Source organism: Mustela nigripes, chromosome 7, assembly GCF_022355385.1.
Source record: "Mustela nigripes isolate SB6536 chromosome 7, MUSNIG.SB6536, whole genome shotgun sequence".
In the NCBI taxonomy this organism is placed as follows: Eukaryota; Metazoa; Chordata; class Mammalia; order Carnivora; family Mustelidae; genus Mustela; species Mustela nigripes.
In genome coordinates, this window is record NC_081563.1 from 41,380,628 (window position 1) to 41,391,674 (window position 11,047).

Genomic DNA, 11,047 nt, shown 5'->3' on the forward strand with positions numbered 1-11,047 from the left:
GACAAGCCGGAATTACCCATAGGACTTCAAAAGTCGTCTAATCATTGCAGCAGAGAGTGGGACCTCACTCCCGTTAGCCTTTAAGCCAGGTTTCTATTAAGGCACAATTAATGTTTTCTTAGAGAGGAATTGTTTGCAACTAGATTAACACAATTTTGTTACTACAGTTAGCCAAATTGCTTTGTTGGCAAAAATCTCTGTTGTGATACAGTTTGTTATAAGCCATTTTCTCTTCTTTACCACAAAGCCAATTCTGTCCTGGAAAACTCAAGTTGGACTTGGAGATGGGTGACACATTTGTAATGTACGGTCGGTTCCACTGGGGGAAATTCACCCCAATTACCAAGACAGCCAGGGCCCCTTGAGATGTGTGCATGGGGATTTATAGAAGAGTTTGTCTTTATTCGAAATTCTGTGAATTTTTAAGTGTTTGAAAAGAAGCTCTTTTTTCCTTTTCTGTTTTATTTAACTTACATCTTATTACCTCCATGAGGCAGAATAAGATATTTCCACTTGAGATGTAAATTTTGCCTTTCCTGACCTCGCCTCCCCCTCCATCCTGTCCTTGATGCTCCAACAGAAAGCTCCTTTCCTGTGGACCTGAAATTCCCCCACTTCTCTGAAGACTTCCTTCCTATGTATAAGGACCAGGAGTGTGTCCTACAAGCCTTTTGATGTCCCACATCTCTTGGAATGGAAGAGGCTCTCAGTTATTCTGGACTGGTAAAAGGATATCAAAGTGGTTTCTTGGATAAAGACAATTTGAAGATGAGAACTCACATAGACTTTGCTCAGTTAATTGAAGAGTTACAAATAAAGTCTTTTGAGAACTGGAAACATTTCTATTTTTGCATGACATTTCTTCTTTGGCTCTCTCTCATCCTTCAGAGTTCACCTCCAGAGTATGCCTGGCCTTTGTGGGCCTCTTGTGCCCTGACCCCAACTAAGCCAGGACTGGATGTCACTAAATGTCAGCACATTTAGACCATCTTGGTCACAAGACCTCACGCTGCTGAGTTTACCTTGGATAGCTCCGTTCTTTCCCCCTTAGATAATAAACTTGAAGGCATGCACCATCTTCTTTTAACCTTGTATACTTGACTCCAAGCCAGAGCCTGGCACATGATAGGTATATAATAAGAGCTTATTGAACACAAGAATGAAAACAAATGAAAATAAAAACCATTATATGGGCTTCTCTATTTAGGACCCGAGTTTCAGTGTATCCAAGAATAGCTGGGAATGTTTGCAAAAAAAAAAAAAAAAAGGAAGACTGTCCTCTTGTATCCTGCCCTTCTGTGTCCGTTCTCCCCAAGAGACTCAGATTCATTAGGACTGCAGTGAAGTTCCAGAATGTATGTTTGAAAATATACACTAGTGGTTATGACAGAGGCAAAAGATAAGAATCATTGATCTGATTTCTCCTGGGTGCAGGAGGGGTATGGGGAAATTCTGCCACCAGAATTCATGGAAAATGGCAGGAAACCTGAAGGTTTAGAAGTCTTGCCTCACTCTGTTTTGTTATGAGTCAGTGTTTGGGAGTCAAGAGAAAACTTTACTCTTCCAGCTTGAAATCAATCATTTTGTGAGAACTTGATGGTTTGGTTGGCCAACTTAGTGTTTCAAACGCATTGAAAGAAACTTCGGTAAGAATTAAAGAATGTTGGTGAACATGTAAAGTTCTTAAAAGATGACTCAGGAGATCAGAAGCTTTCAGGTTAAGATTTTCCATTTTTCTGGGAAAAGTTCAACTTTCTCCCTCAACTGGTTGTTTTTAATGAATTTTTGCCCTTGTGAAGAATTTTCTTGTTCAAGCAAATTTTTATTTTATTAATTGTTAATAATTAATTATTAGTTTTCTCACTTTCTGATGGATTCTTTCCAACAGCAAAGATGCTAAAAATATCTCACATCTCTTTTTCAAAAAGTTATAGTCTCCACTTAACCCTCCAGCTAATATTCTATTTTTCTGCTTTCATTTGTAGCCAAACTCTCTGATGGAAACTTGAAGAGCACTATCTCCGGGCTGGTGGGGATACATTCAGCCCTGGAGTCATAAACAAAAGAAGTGGGCTTTTAAAGGGCTCAGAGAAGGGATGAGAGTATGTTTTCCATAGGATAGCAGAGCAGCAGTCTAAAATTACTCATTGGACACACTCAGGGGCTAGAAGTGAGAGTGGCAGACAGATCTAGCCATCAGTTGAAGAGCAGAGGGTAAAGAAAGGCAAGGTAGGGAGACGTAAGTCTGTGCCTTTATCTACTAGTGTGAGGAGAAGGGAAGAGGAAGAGATATCCTTGGACGAAATAGGAGATCAATTTGAAAATTATAGGGCATTATCCAGCCTGGCTGAGGATTGGGCCATTGGACTATCTGGAGGAAAATGATAAGGTTACTTAGTTAAAATTGGCTGCACTTGACTGTGTGAATTGCATTCCTGTCCTCGGACTCATCGGCTGATTTTCCAATTTTATGGTCTAGGAGTTGGAAGAGGGATCACGTATATTTCAGAGAGATTCTCTTCTTATGGTACCAGAACAACATAGAGCAACACTAAGTAGCTTATGTTTTCAAGTTCAAATGGGCCACCCTGTGAGGTACTGGGTTGTCGTGGCTGACAAAGGGACCTTGAGGTCAGTTCTGTCTAGTGCATTCTCCTTCCAATGGGGCTATGATACAAGAAATCCCACCATGAGAGCCGATTCCAAGAATGTGATGTTAACCTACTGAATTGTATTAGCTTAGATTTGGAAGATTTCCTTTAGTTAAATCTATGATCCAGATTGGAAAACTCTTTCACTGTCACATAAAGCCTTAGTTTGAACTTGCCTAGGAGATGCCTACTGATTTCCAGTCTATTTTTCTTCATGAGGGGAACTAATTGCCATCCAAGTTAACCAGAGCAGCTTGCTATCATTTAACAAAGTGGAGGTTCCCTCAGAGAATGGGAATCAAGTCAATAGATATGAGACTAGGGAAGGGCTTCTAGAATGTTGCCCAGGGAGTATCTACCTGAGTGAAGTATAAGACCAAGGGCACACAGTGGGGGAAGGGTGGATGTACAAGAATGTAGCTTTGGTTGATGAAGCATTATTGAAAGAACACAAAAAATACCTGTAAGGTATTTTTTTCATCATTTTGCCCAGATTTTTGCTGTGAGTGACAGAGCCCCGTGACTCTGCATGGCAAAGTGCCTGGCACAAAGTAGATACTCAATAAATATTTGATGACCAATAAGTATCTGTTTGTAGCAGGCCAACTATTTAAGAATATGTTCCTTAGGATAAAAATGTCGCAGATTCAATTGTTGGTTTCACCTCAAGCTTGTTATTCCTGTCATCTCACTATTCTCAGGTACTTTCCTGTGAAATGGGCATACTGACCATGCTTCTTTCATTGAGCATATGTAAATATATATACCTCCACATACCTACTCTCATAGGTATCTCGTTCTCTGTCCTTATCTTTCTCTTTCTAAAGAACCATAAAATCATACTGGAGGCACACTTCCACAGCAGACCCTCTTCTAAATATTTCCCATCAATTAACTTATTTAATCTTCCGACAAATCTGTGTGTAAGATTGCTTCACACATGAAGAAATAGGCACAGAGAGGTTAAGTAGCTCACTCAGCTAATAAGGAGAAAGCTAGGATTGAAGTCTGGCAAAGTAGCTGTTGAGTCTCCTCAATCACGGTGCCCCCTTTCCACAGTAACGCACATAAAGTTGTGTGATATGGGTACTGGCCCAATTTTCCCTTTGCACTACTATTACTGTTCCTTTTGTCTCATGTTAAATTCTTGTTATGGTTCAGAGTATCCGCTGGAAGGGGGAGAATAAGATCGCTGACGCTGAGTGGCTGGGAGAGAATGATTCTCACCCCTGAGGACGCAGACAGTTGTGTGTTTTGGCAATAACCTCTGTCTGCTTCTCCAGCATTTATTTGAGTTTTATTAAACGTGATTATATGACACACCCCCTAGGGAGAAACTAATTTCCTGGGGTTCTCAGTACAGCATTGAGCATAGCACACGCACTTGACAGTTTACTTCAAAGTGATTATCACCCTTGTGTTAATCTATCAGCCAGCAAATGACCCCCAAAGATTCACAGAGACTGAACAATGCGGTGCTAGATCAATATCATATTTCACTTTGTCGGCAATGGATGTCTGGGATAGCTGAGTGGGATGAGAGTTAAATGAACTATCGGAATATTGAGCGGGTTCCCTCCGGAGTCATCCCGGGATTCATCAGATATTAACTAGAAGCCGAAGTTTTGTTGACCATAGACCCAGAAGGAGATAAAAAGTCTTTTATTTGATAGCTGATAAAGTATAACTTATGGCACATGTTGTAATTAATGAGAAATTTTCCTCATGATAAAGAAAAGAGCCCTTCTCTATCATGGTAGTGATTGTTTGTATGTTGATAACCCCCTCTAACTCTCAAAGCTTTGTGAATGCATTGTATCTTCATAAATAGTCCCTTTCACCTTGCATATGCTCATTCCTTATTCTTCCCAGCATTTTTTTAAAGGAAAAATGAGTTTTCCTGGATAATTTCTCTCCCTTTTTTGCTTTTGGCACTAGACTGTGAAGGTCGGTTATTTAATAAATATTTATGTCCTGTTTTCTCTGGGTTCTGTGGGAGATGGAGTTGAATGAGGCACATGAGCTTGTCATTAAAGGGGAGAAGAGTGTGAGAGGTGAAATGATCCACATTCAAATCAGGGGTCAAGATATAGAAAATGCACGGGGTGGCAAAGACCCGGGCTCTGTGCTGGGCACGTGTATCTGTGTGCCGTGTGTATTGTGTGTGTGTATCGGCTGTGTGCTCTCTGTGCTGTTCCCGTGCATGTGCATGTTTCATGGGACAGACCTTAGGAGTTCTTTCCATCAGAATGTCTGGGAACGGACTCACGGACGGACTCACGGGCAGAAGGGCGATTAGGCAGGAGAGGATACAGCATGTGGCAATGACAACTCCTACATCTTCACTATTTATTACAACAGATGACATTCTTGCTCACACTAATTGTCCCCGTTGGGTCTGCTGTGGCTTCTTCTGCAACATTTTCTTACTTTGGGATTCCCCTTTACAGAGAGGCCACCATTTTGAATGCTGTTAAGTTGTTGTAGCAGAAGGAAAACAGTTTCTTGAACTGGCCGTGGAAGGCTCCACAACTAACTGACCAGAACCAGTCATGTGTCCTTGAAGAACCGGAGACAGGCTGGAAGTACAATATCCCCATGTTCCCCTGAAGGTAGGGAGCTGGAAATACTTGGTGAACAGCGGAAGTGACAAACTCAAACGACCATGGAACCTCCACCAGGAAAGTCAGCTGCTAGTGAAAAGCATTTCAGGCTCTTTTTCCCAGCACCAGGGAACAGCAGTGAGCTGTGGTGGAATAAAAACCGGGACAACTTGATTCCAACCCCAAACCAGCAGCCTGACCAAGGACACGTCTCTATATCAGTTTCCTTATCAAAACCAGTTTTCTCAGACTCTTCTGGGAATCACAGGATATTGATGTTTTGTGGGTAATAAAGGGGGAGGAAATGTGTGAGGAGCCCTAAGGGTTTTCCTATCATCCCCTTCCCTGCTCTTGTGTCTCCTACCGTACCCCTTTGGTGGTGGGTTGTGTTTACTCCAAAGTTACCTGAATGAACACAGCAAGAGTACTTGTGTCATAAAGTGGGCAGGCCTGAGCCTTCAAAGAAAGAAGGTATGAAGCTGAGGGAAAGGCCAGCTTTCATCCAGGGGGGCCAGCTGCCTCCTGCCAGATGTGTTTGAATATACGAGGGGGACATTTTGGATGTTCACAGTGACCGGGTGCACTGGTGGCATTTGGCAAGTGTTTACTGGGGATGCTAATGGTTTTGCCATGCCCAGGACGGTCCTGACCAGTAGAGGACGGTGCTGTTCCGGATACCAGTATCTGAGAAAGCGGGGAGAGGCAGCTGTCAGCTCCGAGTGCGGAATTTCCGTGATCTGCGCCAGCTCTGAGCTGCAGAGAGGCTTACAGTCAGGCTGCCAGATTGAGAATGGGTTTTAGACTCTCCTAGGTGGCAGTGCACACAGTGATTGCTCAATTAAATATGTGGTGAGTGAATGCCCCAATTACTGTGTTCCTGGCTCTCGCCTGGCTTGTATGACAGTGTTCCTTAAGATAGCTGGAGACTTAAAAGGAAGGTTTAGGCAGATTCACAGATGGCATTCTAACAAGTTAAAAAGGACAGATAGGGAGAGCTGGGGCACGTGCCTAAAGTCTTCCAGTCAGTGTCAGGATGCCTCTTGGTGCCTCTCGCCTCCATGCTTGATGCTTCGACCCCTCCCAGAGACAAGACTCTTGCTGAGGTCCAGAGCCTGGTCCTAAGTTTGGGTTGTTCTTTGGCTCTTATACTATCCCTGCTTGTCTACTGTTGGCCATCTTTCCAAATTCTACTCTTCCTCGATGTCAGGCTCAATTATATTTCAGCAAGGGAACATTGACAGGCCCTGAATAAACCATCATCTCTTTTAAAATCCCACCTCATCGATCACTGGAAACATTCTTCTAGGCTGCCTGTTTTTTGGTTTGTTTGTTTGTTTTGTTTTTTGTTTATTTGTTTTTTTTTTTTTTCTGTGAGATCCTAAGCAAAACATGAGATCTGTGTCTAGGATAATTTATTCTGCAAGTGGAATGGAGAGTGACGATGGGAGACAAAAACCTGAAATTTTTAGATACAGTCAGTTGTGTTATAACGCTTGCTTCAAAAACACAAATTTGTTTCCACATGCTTGACATATTCGAGAAGGGCTTGAACAGAGTGGGAATTTAGTGTTTGCTTATGCACAGTTCTGTCCACAGCAAACATGAAGTGAGTGTGGAAACTGAGCCCTGGGGAATACACAAGGAAAAGTCTATACAAGCACACCTTTTGGCTTCCTGCATTCACTGCCTGTCTTAGGAACCACATCCTTCCACACCTGGCCATTCAATACTTGGTCTGATTTCTGGTAGCTCCTTCATCATTGCATAATGCCTCACAGCTACAACCCTCCAACACCCACATACTCAGGCAAACTTCAGGACTTTCTTAATTAGCCATGTAAGTTGTGTACAGCTGTGTTGCCATTTCTGTTTCCTAGCTTCTGTTTATGTGTCCCTTGACAAAGTTTTTGAATGTGGTACCCCCAACCCCATTTCCCCCATAAGCTCCATACTTTATATTGCACAATCTTGCACAGCATGGTGATTTTTAGGAACGCACACTTACATTATAGTAGAATTGACCGTACTTTTGCAATTTAAATTTTGGGATTCTTGGTCAAGATTGCTTGCAGGGAGGAGAAGGGGGCACAACTCTTACCTGACTTATCATCCCAGGAACCCACATTGCATAATAACTCATGAAGACCATTATCAAGAGAGAACAATACAGGGAAGGTTTGGGGGAAGAAAATCTATGCATCTGCACATGAAATGACTGTGAAATTACTCTTACTCTGTGTAACATGTCTTCTCTTGTCCTTATGGACCATTTTCCTTCCTTCCACATAGTGGGGAAAAGAGAGATGACCCTTTCCTACTTCTACCGGCATGCCACAAATTCCTCCGGGCAACGTTCCCATTGCGGGTTCTTGATTACCTAGCGTATGTCTCCGAAATATGGACTGGAGTTGTTTCTTTATAAGTAATCCATACACGACAAAATTCCAGAATAATAAGTGATACTTACAAATTTACTCTAAGCAGCATCAAGACCATAAATAATAAACACCCTTTTTAGTTTTGAAATAACACCGGAATCTCATCTTTTCCTTAAATAGTAAAGCAATGCAAGTTTTGGAATAAGCTTTATTTTACACGTCAAATGAAACTGAGTCCCTTTAGACAGTAATAGAAAAGTCTGAGAGAGAGAGGAAAGGACACAGTTCACGCCGGGGCTAAGGGAACTTTTCTTCTAGCTCTTTCTCTGCCACTCTTGGCTTCTCCTTCTTCCCTCTTGAGTGTTTACCGTTTACTTGGGCAGGCTGGGCCTTGTCTTCACAAACTGGTAAAAAAATGCTATGATTAAAATGGAAATGGCATCAATCCTCTGAGGGAATTTCTAATTTATAGATGATATTTAATAACCAAAAAGACTTCAAGATATAAAGGATTGAATTTCAAATGGGAGAATTCTAGACCTTGTAACAAGTGTTTCTGAGTTTTGTCCAAGGGCTGAGAGTTTATTAAAATTAGTTATTATTAGAGAATGACTCATATTTTTGAGAAACCCAAAACATGTACAAAACAGGTCAATGGTATTCATTAGGTTAAGGAGGGTAAATGGAGACCATCAGGTCCAAGTTCTTTGAACCCTGCTTGGGGATTCCTTGGTGGGGTTGGATGCAGAGGAGTAGAAGGCAAATAATCAGATTTCAGCTTAGATTCATGTGTATTTTACATACCATTTCTTTTAAGAAAGATTTCAGCTGCTTAAAGCATCCAACTCTTAGTTTTTGGCTCAGGTGATGATCTCAGTGTTGTGATATCAACTTCCATGCTGTACTCCATGTTCTCTCTCTCTCTGGCCCTCTTGCTCATGCACTCTCTCTTTTAAATAAATAAATCTTAAAAAAAGAAAGAGCGAAGCTGCTTAAAGATATTTGCAAACCAGGGCACCTGGGTGGCTCAGTGAGTTAAGTGGCTGCGTTCGGCTCAGGTCAGGATCTCAGGGTCCCGGGACTGAGCCCCACGTCAGGCTCCCTGCTCAGCGGCGAGTCTGCTTGTCTCTTTCCCTCGGACTCTCCTCCCTGCTTGTGCTCTCTCTCTGTCTCAAATAAATAAAATCTTTAAAAAAGAAATACTTGCAAACTAGAGGCGTAGCCACACATCTGTGGGACTCTAGGCTCAGGGCTTTCTCCATCTATTGTCCTTTGGGAAAGAAGTTCTTTTCAGGTGAGAGGACTCAGCTCCTTAGCATCCAGGTGACTCCAAGAAAGGCTTAGTCTTGACAAGTAGGAGAAGGAGCAGAGGAACTGACATTGACCGATGGCTCATGGCTGTTATCTCATTGGTCTGGGAACACTTCCCATTTGATTGTTTCAGTAACATGAGAAAGCAGATGTTATTATCACCATTTTGAGGTTAAGTCCCATGTTGCAGGTCACAGGATTGGGTAGATCCAAAGCTTTCCTGGAGTCCTGGCCTTTTATCTGAAACAAAACAAAACAAAACAACAACACATTTCTTTCACTGCTCACACTGTGTTGAGTTGGGAGAGTTTCGTAGAAGAGAGACAAGGCTTTACTTTGTCTGCTGCAAGCTGACATAAGGCAGAGGCTAAGACCCACTCAGTATTCATGTCTCTCGGGGGGGTGGGGCAGGTGTCTCTATTTGAAAGTTCCCTTAGCTCTTCCAGACTCATGTGGTGGTTTAGCTGATGAGAGTGTTACTGCCTGTTGTTTTCAACCCCCATCTCTCTACACGCCATCAGTACCCACGCTGTCATTTTTTTCTTGTGCATTATGGACTCCCTTGTTAACTGTGAGTCAGCTTTGGCTCACTCATTTCCCCCCTGAGTGCCTGAGGCTTTTCCCTGCTTCTCCATCCCTAGAGGACAAGTCCCAGCACGACACAGGAGGCAAGTACTGAGCTTCAGCAAGAGGCGCTGGCTCCCACGTCTTGGTCTCAGTCCTTACTACCATCTTCTTTCTATCTCTCCTGCTTTCTTTGTCTTTCCTGCTGCTCCGACAACATCCACTTGGGGTCTGTATGACCAAAGCTTCAGCATTCAGGGTGTCCACAAAATTCCTTTGCAGATCTGGGTAGAACATTGTTGTGATGTTAGTTGCTTGTTGTGATATAAAAGGGCCAAGAAGAAAATGGACAAATGACCTGTACTATGTACGGGTACGGCAGCGTGTTTGTATAGGAATAGCTCATCTTAGAGAGTGGCTCCCCGTACCTACCCGTAGAAGGAGGAGATGGTCTAGAACAAGCCCTGTCCCCATTTCTTTGTTCCTCTTGGACTAGGAACACTTCTGTGACTTGTTCGTGGAAGTGTGGGGCTCCCAGTGGTTTCATTTGGGGGTCCAAGATGTTTGAGATAAAGATGGATGACCGTAGTTAAAGAGTACATGACTAGGATCGGGGGACCGAAGTCTCATGTTTTCCTCTTCCCACCAGAGTGCCGAGATTCTTTTGGTCACATTCTGGTCAGGGAGTGCGTGAGGCCTTCTGTGTAAGATTTTTTACGGACTAGAATTTCTGATACTGAGGTCCATAAAAGCTAGGGAGGGTCATGTCCCTTTCTTCTTAACACATTTTATAGCTTCATTTTTTAATTAATTGTTCAGAGATGGTATCCTTCATTTCCCCCTATTTGGTAAGGACATTGTCTTCCTGTGGCTTATTTAAATTGGTTGTGGATCTACCAGGCCATGTGGGGGGGTACACCCGTAGATGTAAGTGATACATCAGATGCCTGAAGTTGTTTTTTTTTTTTTCCCTTAAAGATTCTATTTATTTTTCAGAGAGAGAGAGAGAAAGTGAGCACAGCAGGGGGAGCAGCAGCAGGCTTCCTGCTTAGCAAGGAGCCCGATGTGGGGCTCGATCCCAGGACATTGGGATCATGACCTGAGCTGAAGGCAGACATTTAACCAACTGAGCCACCCAGGTGCCCTTAGATGCCTGACATGTTGAGGGTGACAGAATATATCTAGGGATTTTAAGCTCCCCTGGCAAGTTCTATTAATTGAAAACTGCTAAGAATCTACAAGATGCAAATGGAGTCTTTCCAAAATAAACATCAAAACTTTCCCCCTTCTGCCCCTTGTAATACAGTGCTAACAGTTTCTTCTGGATCCTGGATTGTGCTGCTTACAATACATAAACAGCTTTTTGAGCTTTTGGTTGCAAAGAGAGAGGACATGCTGACCTTCAGCTCTTACTGGTCCCTCTAAGTCTCCGACTCTCTTCCAGAAGTGAAATGACTATCCCCTTCCCGAGTAGCCTGGCTTTCTGTCCTCAACCCTCTGCATCCATAACTCTATTCCTAGACTCAAGTTTTGTTTGATA

At 42.8% G+C, this 11,047-nt stretch overlaps 1 long non-coding RNA gene across 1 annotated transcript; it reads right to left on the bottom strand.

Moving 5' to 3' along the window:
• Positions 1-7,823: 7,823 nt before the first annotated feature.
• On the bottom strand, positions 7,824-8,823 carry LOC132022492 (uncharacterized). The gene is made up of 2 exons (XR_009405594.1): positions 8,437-8,823; positions 7,824-8,036 (listed from the first exon to the last, which is right to left on the bottom strand). It is a non-coding gene; the product is annotated as an uncharacterized LOC132022492 (long non-coding RNA).
• Positions 8,824-11,047: the final 2,224 nt, after the last annotated feature.